The sequence below is a fragment of the Geotrypetes seraphini genome, chromosome 10 (genome assembly GCF_902459505.1).
Source record: "Geotrypetes seraphini chromosome 10, aGeoSer1.1, whole genome shotgun sequence".
Taxonomy (NCBI): domain Eukaryota; kingdom Metazoa; phylum Chordata; class Amphibia; order Gymnophiona; family Dermophiidae; genus Geotrypetes; species Geotrypetes seraphini.
Genome location: NC_047093.1, coordinates 16,800,937 through 16,819,145, shown reverse-complemented (window position 1 = coordinate 16,819,145; position 18,209 = coordinate 16,800,937). Strand labels below are relative to the sequence as shown.

General features: G+C 42.4%; 1 pseudogene; it reads left to right on the top strand.

The window, feature by feature from the left end:
* Positions 1–1,194: 1,194 nt before the first annotated feature.
* Positions 1,195–2,366, top strand: LOC117367895 (annotated as a pseudogene).
* Positions 2,367–18,209: the final 15,843 nt, after the last annotated feature.

Here is an 18,209-nt window from a genome sequence, read left to right as displayed (position 1 = left end):
GTGAAAAAAGATTTGAATAAATAAAAAAAAACACACTAGAAACAGTAAAGGAAACTCTTGTCTCTACTCCTTGTCAGGGGGGCCAAACAAGGAAGGAAAGTGTCCAAATCTGTCCGAATCTGAACCAAGCCAGTCAATGAATGGAAGTACTTAGCTTCTCTGGACAATAGAACAGCCAGCCGATGTGTGACATCATCCGTCCAACGGGACTCCGTTTCGGGGGTGCACACCCCCTTCTTCAGGAACAACTGGACTGTAGTAAGACTGGTGATTCCTCCGACGTAGCTTGGAAAGTAAGGCAGAAAATATTATGAAGGCAGTTTTCGACTGTCCACATTGGACAACATAGTATGTTACTATGTTGTCCAATGTGGACAGTTGAAAACTGCCTTCACAATATTCAGCATACAGCAATCGATGTAGCAGGATTGAAGGACATCACCACTTTTATTTCAACGTGCGCTAAAATTATTCAAACCATCACAGAATGGAATAAGAAAGGTTGCCTTTGCCTAGTTCCTTCTCATTAGGAGCCATCCGGATTATAAGAGAGCGGTTTTGCTTGGAGATTTGCCGACAGAAACTGGATGATCTCGGTAAGCATCTCGCCAACCAACCAATGGGGCACCATCGATACGGACTAATTACAAAGCATGAGTCAGCTTTTTGCTTTGGAGGTGGGACGTTTTCAAAGCTATTTACGCAGTAACATACTATGTTGTCCAATGTGGACAGTTGAAAACTGCCTTCATAATATTCAGCATACAGCAATCGATGTAGCAGGATTGAAGGACATCACCACTTTTATTTCAACGTGCGCTAAAATTATTCAAACCATCACAGAATGGAATAAGAATGGTTGCCTTTGCCTAGTTCCTTCTCATTAGGAGCCATCCGGATTATAAGAGAGCGGTTTTGCTTGGAGATTTGCCGACAGAAACTGGATGATCTCGGTAAGCATCTCGCCAACCAACCAATGGGGCACCATCGATACGGACTAATTACAAAGCATGAGTCAGCTTTTTGCTTTGGAGGTGGGACGTTTTCAAAGCTATTTACGCAGATAACTTGGCTGTCCCTCGATGCATCTTGGAGTCAGGGCAGCTTTCGACCGATAAAGCCTTTTGCTGAATGGTGAGGAAGTGGCTCCCAGCGGCAGAAACAAAATAAAGCACGGAAAACAAACGGGAAGTAATGCCCACAGATTTGAAAAAAACAATTTTACCAGCATATTTATTTAAACTCATTTGTAATCTTCAATTCCTAGCTGCTAACAAACACACATAATCAGTTTTTGGCATCCCATTTGGGCAATAACACAATACATTACCTTTTCCTGTAGTTTCGATTACCTCTCGTTCAAGTTTTGTGTTAAAGAAAAATCATTCTCTGTCAAGTCCTGCCCTCAGTCGCTCATGACACAGACCTTCTGATGGTCTGGGTTAAACAGAAATGTCTGAGATTTCTTTCTCTATTATCATCACCAAAATTCATCTCTTCCTCTCTGAGCACCCTAGCAAAACCCTTATCCATATGCCCATCACTTCACACCAACATTAATGCAATTTGCTTCTCCTACCAAACCGTCTCACTCCCCTTCAATCTGTTCAAAAATCTGCTGAACATCTTTTCTGACAGTCACTATGGCCTAGATCAGGGGTCTCAAAGACCTTCCTTGAGGGCCGCAATCCAGTCGGGTTTTCAGGATTTCCCCATGAGATCTATGTGCATGCACTGCTTTCAATGCATATTCATTGGGGAAATCCTGAAAACCTGACTGGATTGCGGCCCTCAAGGAGGACTTTGAGATCCCTGGATTCACTAACAATAGCCACTCAAACGCCGTTGGCCGATTTTCCAACAGCGATTCATTCACCATTAAGTTTGCATGTAAAATGGAAGTCGGTCCCTCTCCTGCTAGCCAGCCGGCTGCTCCCCTACAAATTCAGCGGCTTCACTCAGAAACTGGGTGGCACTGGGCCCGCTTCCGCCTACAGCCCGCAGGGATTAAAAGCTGGGGTGGTCTCCAAGACCCCTGCTATGATTTTTGGCACACCCACGAAGCTGGCATCAGAATCAGCAGCACCCTATGAATACCTGGGCCAAAACAGAGTACCAGATTTACAGAAATTCTTTCAGAAGTCTGATGGTGTGCCAGTACATCTGAAGTGTGGTCTTCCTGATCGACTGCTGTACCGCACAACTATGGCTTTAACAATAGGAGGGGGCCATCTATTGTCTACATGGCCTCACAACCAAAGAACAAGAACGGAATGGAGTTAGCAGGACTGAAAGCCCATGTATTGCATTACGAAGATCTCCTGTGTAATTATGTTTTCTTTGTTCCAATTCGTGTTCAGATGTGACATAATTAATATTAAAGATTAATGTGTCCTGAAAAGAAAAAAAAAAAGTTTGCATGTAAATGATTTGCACGGAGGTGTAAATCATTTGCATGCAAACCCACCGACTCAATCACTCAGTGAGCGATTGAGAAATGCGCAGAGGAGTGACAGGAGAAGCAGCCTAAAAACAGGGAAAAAGTTAAGTTTTCAGTAAAATGTGGGGGGTTACAACCCCCCACACCCCCCACAACGCGGCGCGATGTCTATTAAGTAAAGTGGGGGGGTTCCCCCCCTCATGCCCCCCCGTCGGAGCTCTAAAAACAGTAATTTTGAGCGGCGCGCACCTCCGCGCTGCGCTCAATTGTCTGGGCGCACCTTTGTCCCGGCGCGCTTTTGACCTGACACCTCATTATTGCACTCTCAGTCCCTTAACCTTCCATAGTCAATGTTTATAATATAGATAATAGAAAAATCACTTATCTTCAAATGAATATAAGGAAGGCAGCACAGTATTAAATCAGCTCCGGCTCTTGTAACTAATTTCAATCTCTATTAAAGAACCCCCTTGTTTGAAACTCTCATAGCCCACAGTGTCCCCTTCCTGATGACACTCACGCGAAACTCGAGTCGAAGGGATGCTATGGGAGTTTCGAACACGGGGGGTTCTTTAATAGAGATTGAATCAGTTACGAGAGCCAGAGCTGAGTTAATACCGTGCTGCCTTCCTTATATTCATTTGAAGATAAGTGATTTTTCTATTATCTATATTATAAACATTGACTACGGAAGGTTAAGGGACTGAAAATGCAATGATGGTCCCTAGTGTACAACCGGCACATGTACTTTTAATAGTACTTTATGCACGGATCGGTTGGTGACTGACAACTTCACTTATATTAATTAATATTTATTATGTTCACATAGCATTTTATGCTCTTTATATATTGATGTGCTAACTTGCGGAGTATATTTACAAAGTAGATTTTTTAAGACAAGGAATTAATGATTAACTCCTTAATATTAATAAGCCTCAAATGTTAGACCTGTTTCTGGGTTTATTAGATCTGCTGATTCCAAAAATGGCACCAGTTTTTTCCCATCAGCTCTAGTTTTTGAGGGGAAGGGGTAAAACGCGGACCTGACAGATCTAAAACTACACGTCCTTAAAAATCTGAGGTCTGTTTCGCTCGTACTTTCTGTCTCTTACAGACCTCTATGAGATTTTAGCGCTGACGGATCCGTCTCAGCTTAGGGAGGGAAAAGTATTAGGATCCGTCAGCGCTAAAATCCCATAGAGGTCTGTCAGAGCCAAATTCTATGTCGGGCTTAAAGGATAAGCAGAGCGCAAAACGGTTAAACAGCCCTGTTAAGCGCCAGGTTTTCTGGATCTCCTGAAAGAGACCTCCACTATAGTGTACCCTTACTTTAAACTATAATAAGATCCAGTAGACTTAAACCTATACATAAGGCGGCTTCTGTTCTGCCGCTCCAGCACTAGTCTCTGGCTCTGACAGACCTCAAAGAGATTTTAGCGCTGACGGATCCTAATACTTTTCCCTCCGTATGCTTAGACGGATCCGTCAGCGCTCAAATCTCATCGAGGTCTGTAAGAGACAGAAACTACGAGCGGCACGGACACGGACCTCAGATTTTTAAGGACGTGCGGTTTTAGATCCGCAAGGTCCGTCAGGTCTGTGAGATCTGCGTTTTACCTCTTCCAGTTTTTGAAATACAGAACATGTGCCATTTACTACTCTTCACTCTGCTCGCCTGTTAAAAAAATCTGGATATTTTAATGTAGTGTTTAAATTCATATCTTTTAAGCATGAAGGAAACATATTAAAAATTAAAAGAAAAGTGTACAACATGAAAATCTGCTTATTTCATACCAAAAGCACAAATTTATGATACAAACTTCCCAGTCATTTGACATATAAACAATTATACAATCCAGTGTTTTGGATGTAAAACTACAGTTGGAAATATGTAACCACTCTCATTATATCTGCTAATTTGTACACAAAAACACAAACTAGGTAACAGAAGAGAAAGCTGAAAAAATCTGTTAGAATTTAAATCTATGTGTAACTGTTTTAAACAGATCAGATTGAGAAACCTTTGAAATATAAATTTATGTAGTCCAAGGAGACCATGTTTACCATCTAAATTTTTTGCACATAATTATATAATACTAGTCTTTAAGCCCGTTACATTAACGGGTGCTAGAATATATGTCTGTCTTTCTTTCTTTCTGTCTCTCTCTCTCTCTCCTTGGCTCCCTTTTTCTGTCTGTCTTTCTGTCCCTCTCCCTGCCCCTGTGTCTTTCTTCCTTTCTGTCTGTCTCCCTCCCTCCTGCTGTCTGTCATTCTTTCCCTCCATTTCCCTGTGCAGTAGTATTTCCACCCCACTTCCCTGCAACAGCATTTCCCTCCCCCCCCCGACTTCCCTGTGCAGCAGCAGCAGCAGTATTTGTCTTCCCCTCCAGGTCCCTGTGCAGCAGTTGCAGCATTTCCCCACCCCTTCCCTTACCGCGATCTTGCCTGCTCCGTTCGGCCCCTCCCCGCGTTCTGGCCTGCTGCGATCTGGCTGCTCCGTTTGTCTCCTCGCGGCTGGAGTCCTCTTCTTTGTCGGCCCCCCCTTCCCTTCCCGCGGTCTTGAGCTTCGGTCTGGTCTGGCCTGCTCGCCTTGCCGTATTTTTTTTTTTTAGTTGAAAGACGCGGCGGTGGCTCCTCTCATGATCCCCACCTGCGTCGGAAGTCCGACACAGGCGGGGATCGTGAGAGGAGCCACCGCTGCGTCTTTCAACTAAAAAATGCAATAAGGCAGGGAGCAGGCCAGACCGAAAAACAGAACCGTAAGCCGCGCATGTGCACTTCCTATGGGTCGCTACAGCTCATGGAAAACCGGCGCACGTATAGGAAGTGCGCATGCGCGGCTTACTGTTTTATTATATTAGATAATAGAACAAAGGCAATTTTGTCATTTGAGCTTTATATTTTTATGTCAGTGTGCATTATAGGAAAGGAAGTAGATTAATAATTTGAACCAAAGGTTATTATACGCACACAAAAAAGTGGGTAATTTAAATACATAAATTTCCCATTCAAAAAAGAAAGCTTGTTATGACATCCCAATTCTGAAGAAGAGATCTTTTAAATAGTGGTAAAAAAATTAAGAAATTCAACCATATCTAAAAACCTAGAGCTGATGTGGTCTATCCAATGCAATTTTCTGAATCAGTGCAAAATAACCTCAGGAACAAGTCAAAAAACCCAAGGCACCAAGACATTTCTTTTTTTCTGTTGTTGTTGTTGTTGGCCTGTGTTATCTGTTAGGAATAATCTCTTATGTGACATCCTGTAAAGGCAGCTGTTTGGTAGGTATGGGGCTCAAAAGAAAAAAATTGCTAGAGATATGAGAGATAACAAGAGAACCAAGAAAGAACAGGGCCTCGAAATCCAAGTGATGACAGTGTATCAAGGAGAAGGCGGCGGTTGACAGTGTCAAAAGCAGCAGATAGACCAAGAAGGATGAGGACAGAGCATCCTTTGGACTTGGCCAGGAACGGGTCATTAGGGGCTTTAGCAAGGGCAGTTTCTGATTGGAGTGTGTCAAAAATACCTAGGGATAACAGAAAGTCCAGGCAAGAGCGGTGAAGAGCTTGTTCAAGGAACTCAGATAAGAAGGGGAGGAGGGAGATGAGGTGACAGTTGGAGGGGCAGATGGGGGTCCAGTGAGGGTTTTTTGAGAAGAGGCGTAACTATGGCATGTTTGAAGGCATCAGGAACGGTTACTGTGGAGAATGATAAATTGAAGATAGGACAGATCGGAGGGATGACAGTCAGGGAGATAGATGGGAGGGAATAGGAGAGGAGCCGGTTGTAGGTTTGGAGAAGGAAAGAAACTGAGCAGTCGCCTCTTTAGTGACTACAGTGAAGGAAGAAAAGGCAGGATGGACTGGGGGAGGGGGAGGGGACCCAGTTGAGAGCTCAAGATTAATCTGGGGTGGGGGGAAGAGGTGAGGGCACCTCAAGTAAAGAGTTCAGTGTGGCAAAGAGAGAATGGGGGGATGGCTCCAAGAGAAGTGTACATCGGTAATGTCTCCGGTTTCAGGAATGTTTCGATGTGAACTCTGCTCGCTGACACAGAATTAGGTGTTACTACCAGACTATAAAGGTCTGGTTGGATGATTTATTACTGTGATTTGAAGTGCCTGTGTTCAGTTAAGCTTGCAGTATATCATCTTAGGTCAGTATTTTTCCAAAAGGCAGTTAATAAATCTTTAACAATTACGCCGGGAGCTGTTCAGACAACTGAGAATTCATTGGAACGACACTCTCTGGTGTTTGCTTGTTTTTTTGGAACGCAATGAAGTGCTCCAGCAGTAAATTTGTATCACATTCATCAGACATTCATATCTAGTTTCCATACAGGAGATACAGGCTCCGTGACATGATTTCCTGAAGTCTACCAGCAACAAGCTCTGTTATATGTCAGTGGTTACCATGAATTTCATGGTTGAAGGCGTCTGAACATTTTGGGTTTGGTCAGAGAACGTGAGTGGTGCCATTCAAGATACTGTCGCTTAGTCTCTGGTGTGAAGTGAAGTACCCATGTCTCATCTCCCATCACTATGCGGTCCAAGAATTAGTCTCCTTCGGCACCGTAGTACTCAAGTAATGCTCAAGAAGCAGCCATTTTTTTTTCCCGTTTGTGTTCTGATGTCAACATTCTTGGAACCCACCTCACACAAATACTGTAGTGAAGGTGTTCAATGACGATTTCATGAACAACAGAACAAGAAACATAAGAAAAAGCCGCATGAAGCTCATCAATTGTGCATTTCCTGTTCTGCTGAATGTGTGCATCAATTGCAGTTTCCAATTCTTCAGTGATGACAAGACGGGTGTCCGGATCTTGCTTCATTGTGCACGTTTGCTCTCCCTTCGTTAAACAACCAACACTATTTCTGTACATTTGCCTCATTCATTACACCTTCACCATACACTGCAATTAGCTGTCTGTGAATTTCAGATGGACGTACGTTCCTTGTATTTAAAAAATGAATCACCAATTGCACCTCACAATTGGTGGGATTGTTGATAAGACATGGTTAATGAAATACCTCTGAAATTAAGTATGATGCAATGAAAAGTTTGGCACTGATAGGCAAGGTTACATACAAGTCTATACATGTTCGCAATGTTCCAGTCCAAAGCGCCAATTAGGTTGTTAATATATGCAAATGATTCTTACTTTAAAAATGGCCCTTGTATTGGTGAGTCAGGTTTTCTGAACTACACTGTAGTTGGTGTTCTGGAACCTGCAAGATTGGTATTGTGACTCCCCCTGCCCTTGAACTAAAGAACCGGTATGCTGTCCTGGAAGTAAAGATGAGAGCATTCCAAGGAGAGGAAGGACCAAAGCTTGAAATCCCCAAAATTACGGGATCGGTGACCACTAAGAGGCGAAAGGTAGTGGTAGTTGGCGATTCCCTTCTGAGGGGTACAGAAGCATCCATCTGCAGAACAGACACGATGTCACAAGAGGTATGCTGTCTGCCTGGTGCCAAAATTCAAGATGTTACGGAGAGCTTGCCGAGACTCATCAAGCCTGATGATTATAATCCAATACTGTTCACCCATGTTGGCACTAAAGATACTTGCAGGTACCCTTGCGAATATATCAAAAGTGACTTTGTGGCTCTGGGAGAGAAGGTGAAACAGTCAGGTGCGCAGGTGGTATTTTTGTCCATCCTCCCTGTTGAGGGTAAAGGCCAGGGTAGAGATGCTCGTATTCTGGAGATGAATGTGTGGTTTACTTGGATGGTGTCATCAAGAGTGTTTTGGTTACCTGGATCATGTGATTGTTTTCCATGGGCTGCTGAGCAAGGATGGTGTGCATCTATCAAAGAAGGGAAGAAGTATCTTCAGCAGCAGGCTGGCTAATCCACTGAAGAGAGCTTTAAACCAGAAGTAATGGGGCAGGGTGATCAAAGCCCTCGGGTGAGTATAAGCCCTCAGGTAAGTAAATCACTGAATACCTCTACACGGATGGGAAAAAGGGGCAATGTATGGGAAGTATGGTACGGGCAAAATGGTAGAAACAATTATAAAAAAGTAAAATTTTGGAACATGTAGACAAACATGATTTAATGACACGGAGTCAGCCTGGGTTCAGCCGAGGGAGATCTTGCCTCACAAATTTGCTTGACTTCTTTGAAGGTGTGAATAAGCATGTAGATAAAGGTGAGCCGGTTGATATAGTGTTTCTAGATTTTCAGAAAGCTTTTGATAAAGTTCCTGACGAGAGGCTCCTGAGAAAATTAAAGTGTCATTGGATAGGTGGCAAAGTTCAGTTGTGGATTAGAAATTGGTTATCGGATAGAAAACAGAGGGTAGGGTTAAATGGTCATTTTTCCCAATGGAGGAGAGTAAATAGTGGAGTGCCACAGGGGTCTGTACTGGGACCGGTGCTATTTAACTTATTTATAAATGATCTAGAAATTGGAATGAAAAGTGAGGTGATTAAATTTGCAGATGACACCAAACTGTTCAAAGTTGTTAAAACGCATGCGGATTATGAAAAATTGCAGGTGGACCTTAAGAAATTGGAAGATTGGGTGTCCAAATGGCAGATGAAATTTAATGTGGACAAATACAAAGTGATGCACATTGGGAAGAATAACCTGAATCACAGATATCGGAAGCTAGGGTTCACCTTGATGACTGGCGCCCAAGAAAAGGATCTAGGTATCACTGTAGACAATATGATGAAATCTTCCGCCCAATGTGCAGCGGCAGACAAAAAAGCAAATAGGATGCTGGGAATTATTAAAAAAAGGGATGGCTAACAAGACTAAGAAAGTTATAATGCCCCTGTATATAGTGCAACCTCATCTGGAGTATTGTGTTCAATTCTGGTCTCCTTATCTGAAGAAAGATATAGTGATGCTAGAAAAGGTAATTATTGTGAAAAATTATAAATTACAAATAAAATTATAAAATAAATAATAATAAAAAAGAATAGCTTTACTGGGTCAGATCAATGGTCTATCAAGCCCAGTAGCCCATTCTCTTGGTGGCCAATCCAGGTCACTAGTACCTGGCCAAAACCCAAGGAGTAGCAATGTTCCATGCTACCGATCCAGGACAAGCAGTGGCTTCCCCCATGTCTTTCTCAATAACAGACTATGAACCTTTCCTTCAGGAAATTGTCCAAACCTTTCTTAAAACCAGCTGTGCTATCCGCTCTTACCACATCCTCTGGCAACACGTTCCGGAGCTTAATTATTCTCTGAGGGAAAAAAAAATTTCCTCCTATTAGTTTTAAAAGTATTTCCCTGTAACTTCATCGAGTGTCCCCCCTAGTCTTTGCAATTTTTGACGAAGTGAAAAATCGATCCACTTGTACTCATTCTACTCCACTCAGGATTTTGTAGGCTTCAATCCTATCTCCCCTCAGCCGTCTCTTTTTCAAGCCGAAGAGCCCTAACCATTTTAGTCTTTCCTCATATGAGAGGAGTTCCATCCCCTTTATTATTACATTACATTAGAGATTTCTATTCCACCATTACCTTGCAGTTCAAGGTAATGGCGGAATAGAAATCTCTAATGTAATGTAATGTAATGATAAAGGGGATGGAATTTCTCTCTTTCCTCATATGAGGGGTGGAGGAAAGGTAGACCCTGATCGATTTTCAGAGGGTTGTGTTCGTGAGGAGCTAGCTAAATTAAAGGAAGACAAAGCGATGGAGCCGGATGGTGTACATCTGAGAGTGTTGAAAGAAGTTCTGCTGGGTCTGCTGATTGACACTTTCAATGAGTCACTAGAGTTGGGAGTGGTACCAGAATACTGGAGTGGTCCATCTCCACAAAAGCAGAAGTAGGGAATTACAGGACGGTAAGTCTGTTTTCTGTGGTAAGCAAATTAATGGAAATGCTTTTAAATCAGAGAATGGTGAAGTTTCTGGAATCCTGTGGATTACAGGACCAGAGGCAACATGGATTCACTAGAGGTAGGTCTTGTCAGACAAATCAGATCAATTTCTTTGACTGGGTGACCGGAGAATTGGATAGAGGGAATGCGCTAGATGTGGTGTATTTAGATTTTAGCAAAGCCTTTGACAGTGTCCACACAGGCGTCTAATAAATAAACTGAGTGCCCTCAGGATGGGTCCCAAAGTGACGGGCTGTGTCAAGATCTGGTTGAGTGGAAGGCAACAGAGGTTAGTGATCAATGGAGATCGCTCTAAGGAAAGGGATGTTACCAGGGGTGTGCCTCAAGGTTCTGTTCTTGGGCCTGTTCTTTTTAACATTTATATAAACGATATTGCTAAAGGGCTCTCGGATAAGATTTGCCTCTTTGTGGTTGATACCAAAATCTACAATAGAGTAGACACGCCAGATGATGTGAATAACATGAAGAAAGACCCGGCAAAGCTTGAAATATGGTCTGAAATTTGGCAGCTAAAATTTAATGCTAAGAAATGCAAGGTCATGCATTTGGGCTGCAAAAACCCAAGGGATCAGTACAAATTAGGGGGTGAAGAACTTATGTGCACGACAGAAGAGTGGGACTTGGGGGTGATTGTATGTGTTGATCTTAAGGTGGCCAAACAGGTTGAAAAGATGACAGCGAAAGCTAGAAGGATGCTAGGGTGCATAGGGAGAGGCATGGACAGTAGGAAAAAGAGGAATTGATACCCCTGTATAAGACTTTGGTGAGACTCATTTAGAATGCTGTGTACAATTCTGGAGGCTGCACCTTCAAAAAGATGTAGAAAGGATGGAGTCGGTCCAGAGGAAGGCTGCTAAAATGGTGTGTATCTCCGTATACTTTGGGGGAAAGGTGGGAGAGGGGAGAAATGATAGAGACATTTGAATACCTAAGTGGCGTAAATGTGCATGAGTCAAGTCTCTTTCATTTGAAAGGAAGCTCTGGAATGATCTTGAAGTTAAGAGGTGATTGGCTCAGGAGTAATCTAAGGAAATACTTTTTACAGAAAGGGTGATAGAAGCATGGAACAGTCTCCTGGAAGAGCTGGTGGAGACAGAGACTGTGTCTGATTTCAAGAGGGCCTGGGATAGGCACATGGGATCTCTCAGAGAGAAAAAGAGATAATGGTTCCTGCAGATGGGCAGACTAGATGGGCCATTTGGCCTTTATTTGCTATCATGTTTTTATGTTTCTATTTTTAAAGAAATATCTATCTATTTTCGCGAATGCATTTTATTCAATTATTGTATAATTTTAGTTGTTTTTAGATTTCATACTTTTATTCACTGTTTGTATATTTTTAGTACTGTATGTGAACCGCCTAGAACTATGTGGTGGGGCGGTAAATAAAAATAAAATTATTATTATTATTCACAAAAATGCCTGTATTCAAACCACTAGGGGCAATGGTTCTAAAAAAAAAAAAATCCAAACGTTCTCTCTGGTGCAGTCTGCGTTTGATATTGCCTCTACGGAAGTCAACATTAATCTTCTCAATCACAAAACATTTAAATTCAGAAAATAAATGTCCAGCTGTCTCACAGTGATCAGCCAACGGAGCAATGAGTTTGTGCGTAGAAACACAATGTCTGTGTTCAATAAGACATGTTTTAAGTTGGCGAGATGTCTGCCCAACATACATTAGCCCACAAGGACAGATCAGGGCATAGATAACACACATCAAAGTACAAGAGGTAAATGATTTTAAAGGAATCATCTGATTTTCATTAGGAGCTTTAAATTCGGTGATATACAGCATCAGATCACAGACAGAGCAATGACCACAGTAAGTATGACGTCCTGTCATAACGTCCCTTGATTCCTGACCCAATCCTGTAACAGCAGGACATAAAACGTCACGTAGATTTGCATGCCTCTTATAAGAAAATAAAAAAGAGAAGTCTTCAAAGCAAGGTAGAGTAGAATGAATATGCAGATGTTTCTTCATTATCATCACAATTTCAGGTGTATGCATATTATATTTCAACACACAAGGAATAGCTTCGAAATCATTGGAAGCAGGTTTATATTCAAGCAAATGCTCTCGGTGGTTAAACAAAGCTCTCTTTGCAGCATTCTTCAAAATTGTTATCAGGATACCCTCTAGCTGCTAAACTGTCAACCAATTCTGTAGATTTTACTCTGTAATTAGAGTCAGAAGAACAAATGCTACGATATCTGATAAGCTGGGAAAAAGGGATACTCCTTTTGGAATGAGAAGGATGTATGTTTAGAAAATGTAAGATAGTACAGTAAGATAGTACCTCGGAATCCGAATGCCCCAGAACGCGAATGTTTTGGAATCCAAACTTTTTTTTTTGTAGTAAATTTTGCCCCAGAATTCTAACTCTGCTTTGGAATCCGAACACCCTGCACATTGTGTGTGTTTCTGCCCAGAATCTGAATGCTGCTTTGGAATATTTGTTAATATTTTACCTTAAAATCCAGTGTATTTATTGTTCAAAATTTGAGTTTGTGGGACCCAGGAACGGATTAATCCAGTTTCTATTATTTTCAATGGGAAAAATTGTCTTGGAACTCGAACGCTTTGAACTCGAACGGGGTTCTGGAATGGATTAAGTTTAGATTCCAAGGCATCACTGTATTATGATCCGTAGCTTTCTTAAACACAGAGCTACTGAAACTACTTTCATGTTTTACCACTTTCACATTCAAAAAAAATTAACCGTCTGAGTAGCCCAATGGGCTTCAAAGCAGATAGTTTGATGGTGGGAATTTAATTCAACCAGAAACCCCTTCAAATCCCCTTTTGTACCAGTCCATGCCAAAAAGACATCGTCGATGTAACGCCACCAACAGAACGCAAATGGAAAAAAAAAAAATAGGAATAAACCCACTTCTTCTCGAACCAGGCCATAAACAAATTAGCAATACTAGGGGCAAATGACGCCCCCATTGCTACTCCCTTAACTTGCATATAGAAGGCATTCTCAATAAAAAAATAATTGCTTGACATTGCTAAAGATGTCAAGACAATCAAAAATTCAGGTGGTATCAAAAAGGGATGAGGTCCGGTTTGCAAAATCTCTTCCAAAATATTCACAAGGTTCTTGTTGAGGAATATTCGTGTATAACGATACCACATCAAAAGTACTAGATCTGTAACAGCTGAAGATTTTCTAACAGTTGTAAACCCCCCCCCCCAAAAAAAAAAAAGAGAGTGGTATCTTTTAAATAGGAATCGATTTGTACCACAAAGGGCTGGAGATGACAATCCACATACTTGCAAACTCTATTCGGAAGTGAATCACAGGCAGAGACGATAGGACATCCTGGAGGAAGATCTAAGTTCTTATGAATTTTAGGGAGTGTGTAAAACACTGGAACCCTAAAGTTAGTATAGTTTAAGAATTGAAATTCAGCTTCCTCCATTGGAAAGCAGCGTTTTTGTTTAAGTTGTTAATGTTCCCCCGATGCAGGTCTATTTGACTGAAACACTCTAACGAGGGAGAGCGTTGGGAAAGCATTATCAAGCTACCAGTGCTGAAGCTGGAAATCACCGTTAAAGATAAGTGTTGTCAAATGGTTTGATAAACGCAATACCTCTTTCAATCAATATTTCACACTTACAGCAAGTGGTAAGCGTTAGATTACACATTGCACGATTAAGCTGTGGCTCCATTCATTCACATTTTAAGGGGAGGATGGAGGTGTATATAGATGATTAAAGCCATATTTTCAGGATGGGGACCTGAAATAACATATAGGTTATAAGAGGCCTTATGATCTGAGCCTCTCCAGCTCTATGATATACACTCCTTCTAGTTTCATATTGAGTGTGGGATAGTTTTGAAAATATTAGTGTGGCATTTACATATAATACAGTTTTGACGTGGAATAATTCTAAAGTTTGCTGTTTTATTGCATTAGTGTTGAATAGGCATCTTAAAATGACTAATCCGTTTAGGGAAACAGACCACCTCCGGGTGAGATCCTACGAGTGGGACACCCGGCCTCTATTACAAAATAAGGCTTGCAACTTGAACTCTGAGTGAGTTCAGAGCTAGATTGTTTTTAAAAACCATCTTGTAAGAAGCCTAGAATCTGAGGCAGCAAAGGGATTGATCGCTCTCTCTGAACATCAGGACTCAAGCATAAGCTGAAGTAGTAGAATGCTTGTAGTAAAGTAGCAATCCCATTCTCTGTATACCTCCCTTTTCCTCAACTTTGACCTCTTAGCCAGGCTGTATGGCCAAAGGGAGATGGATCCTTCATTAGAACAAGACCCTGACGCCACAGGTCTGGAAGAAGAGAAAGTCGTAACGGATCGTGGATTAGTTGTTGGATCAGATCCACGTACCACGGTCTTCTGGGACAATCTAGAGCAATGAGGATCACCAGGACTGGATAAAGATGCATCTTTTGGAGAACTCGTCTGATCATTGGCCAAGGCAGAAATATGTAGAGTAATTCTTGTGTCGGCCATCTTTGAAGAAACACTTCTGAGCTAGAGGGGCAGTGCAGACACCCCCTTGTCTTTTGATGTATACCACTGCAGTGACATTGTTTCAAGTTTATTTAAAAGTTTGATTTGATCGCAATATCACAACCCAATGCGATTTACAAATAAAATCAGGGTAAAATTAAAAGCCAACTAAGAATAAAACCCACACAATTAATAAAGGAAGACAATACAAGACACAAGGAGGATAGGTTTAAATACAATTCATAAACAAATAAAATGAACATAGGTGTTAAGACAATGGGCTCCTTTTACTAAGGTGCGCTAGCGTTTTTAGCACGCTAGCTGAAAAATTACCACTTGCTTAAAAGGAGGCGGTAGCAGCTAGCGCGCGTGCTATTCCGCGCGTTAAGGCCCTTTGTAAACGGAGCCCAATAGGATGGGAAAGAGTTACCCATTTCTTCATTTAAAAAAAAAAATTTTGTACGCTATAGGATGTTTGAGTTATATAGAATTTGAGCGTCTCAGTTATCCAATAAAATCCTTACTGCATATCATTGAAGAATGCTGTGAAAGCTTTCAGGGCCCTGACTTCTAAGCAATTGCTTGGTGATAGATGGCAGTTAGGGAAAAGTAGCAAAAAACCCCAACAACAACCACCAACAAGCTGGAGCTGAGAGTAATTAGGAATTAAATGGCATACTCACCCCACAGCCAGCTGAAGGAGGGAGGAAGTTTCTCTACCGAGAATGCCAGATTTTCTGACCTGAATCCCAACCCCCTCCTCATAGAAAGCCCCTCCTCATAGAATTTTCAATTTTCCCCTCAGTCTCTTAAAAAAAAAAAAAAAAAAAAAGCAGAAGGGGGGTGGGGAGGATCCTGGCACCAGCAGCAACCTAAAATACCCTGAGACTCACTGAATCAGGACCAGAACAGTAACTGTAAATTCTGAAGAGACTAGAAGCTGATGGGAAACCTTCTGCCACCTGCTGGAGATCGAGCTATAAGACTATGATGCTTCTAGTCAGTTAGAGAGCACAACCGAACACTGTCTCCACCTGCTGGTAGATGGTCATAACCTGTCAGTTTCTGGATTCATCTACTGCTAATGACAAGGAGTATAAGCGTTTCATTTTTTTTCTCCACTTGAAAGGCTTATATTTAAGCACAGAAATCAGGCAAAAATGTGTGCTATCATTTTTGGGTTTGCTCGGACTTGCATACACTTCCTTCTCAGTAGCAGCACTTAAAGAGGCTTGCATAGACTTCCACTTCCAAATCAAAACTGGCACATTTTAAAACAGAAAATCAGAAGTAATCCTCTCTTCAAACCCCCCCCCCCCCCCCATGCCAGCTCCTAGCTGGCGATAGGTTTCCGACATCGGTGTAAAGCTTGCTAAGGGATGATAAGCCTTGAAAAAACCCTTCTGTAGGTGAAACACGTTGGCTCCTATTTCCCTGAAAAGAAGACCACAATTAAAAGCTAAGTACCCTTGAAATATGCTAGAAGGGTTGTTAAATAAAAATTTAAAAGTAAAGTTTGCTAGTAAAAATTGATAGTGGCTCCAGTGAGGAGGCCAGTACATAAAGCCTAGGGCTGTGAAAGCTTTTGAGCCCAGGTGGTACTTCTGAGGAGCTGGGGATTATATACTGGAGGTGAGGAGTTTGAGATATATACTCATCTTGGTGAAGGGTCAAAAAACTTTCATAGCTTGAAGCTTTAGACCAGGGGTGTCCAACCTTTTGGCTTCCCTGGGCCGCATTGGCCGAAAAAAATGTTTCTGGAGCCGCACAAACGCGCAAATGCCGCAGCAAGACAGAGGAGGAAGTCGGCAACGTGGTGAACACCAGGGGGCAGCAGAGGAAAACACTTCATCACCCTCGACCGGGGCCGCACAAAATACTTCACTGGGCCACAGGTTGGACACCCCTGACCCCTGCTTTAGATCTCCACCTCCTCATTAGTCCTATTAAGTATAGACAAATTTTATCTTGTAAACAGTGATTTAACTTATCTTAAAAGGCTGGGGTTTTTTTTGTCTGTCGGCCAGGGGATATTCATAGCATAATGCTGTGAAAGTTTTTCGAGCATTAACGCCCAAATTCTGTAACCAGCGCCTAAAGTCAGGCACCTATTTCGGAGGCGCCCAACTAGATAGGCGCCTCTCTAAATTGAACGACAAGCTCAATTAAGCTTTTTAATCAGCGCCGATTGAAACACGGGCGCCTATCAAGAAAGCGCGATTCTGTAACAAGGCGCCTCTAACAATTTAGGCGGCCTTCAAAAAAAAAAGGCGCTATGCATGCTAGGCGTGGCTACATGTCAGGCGCCTTGTTGCAGAATCATCGCTCTTAAGCGTGCGCGGATCGCCGGTCTTGATGGACCGAAGGTCTGATCCGGAGATGGCAGTTCTTATGTTCAGAGAGGGGCCTCATTTTTAGTTATGCCTAAAGCTGGCCTAGTTCTTGGGCGACTCCAAAATGGGTTCCGCTCGGCGTGATTCATTAAACAGCGCCCGATTTTACTTGAATCGCGCTGAACAGGGCCTAATTAGGCGCCTAACTTCTGGGCGCTTCTTATAGAATTTGCCCTTAAGTGTCACCGTTGAAGCCCGAAAGAGGGGGAAAAAACTGAAAAAGCAATGTTTACTTTTGGTGAATTTAGGTTCTGAGCATCAGGCAATGGAGGGTGTGGCGCAGTGGTTGGATCTATAGCCTCAGCACCCTGGGGTTGTGGGTTCAAACCCCGCGCTGCTCCTTGTGACCCTGGGCAAGTCACTTAATCCTCCAGAGCCCCAGGTACGTTAGATAGATTGTGAGCCCACCGGGACAGAGAGGGAAAATGCTTGAGTACCTGATTGTAAAAACCGCTTAGATAACCTTGATAGGCGGTATATAAAATCCTAATAAACTTGAAACTTAAATGATTTCTTCCAAATCAGTGTGTCATAGGATCTCTTACAAAATTTCTTTATTAACCTTCAAAACGCTACAAACTAAAACTCCTCAATTTACCGAAAAATATCTCATTCCTTATGAGCCCTTCCCACATCCTTAGATCTACAGACCACGGTCTGTTAACTATTCCCTCCTTGAGAATAATCGGTACCAAATGCCAGGACATGATTGGTTCATAGACAGTGGCGCGCAAGACGCCAGCGCGCCGACAATTCGGCGCAAGACAGAAACGCGTGGGGGAAAAAGTAATTTTTAAAGAGGTCCGACGGGGGGTTTGGGGTAGCAACCCCCCCACTTTATTGGTTAGTGTTTGCGCTGCTGTTGGAGGGGGGTTCAGGGGGTTGGAAACCTCCATTATAGTGAAAACTGAACTTTTTCTGAATTTTTTCGGGAAAAGTTCTGTTTTCTCTATAATGTGGGGGGTTTCACCCCCCCCCCGCAACGGCAGCGTGAACATTAACCAATAAAGTGGGGGGGGGTTGCCA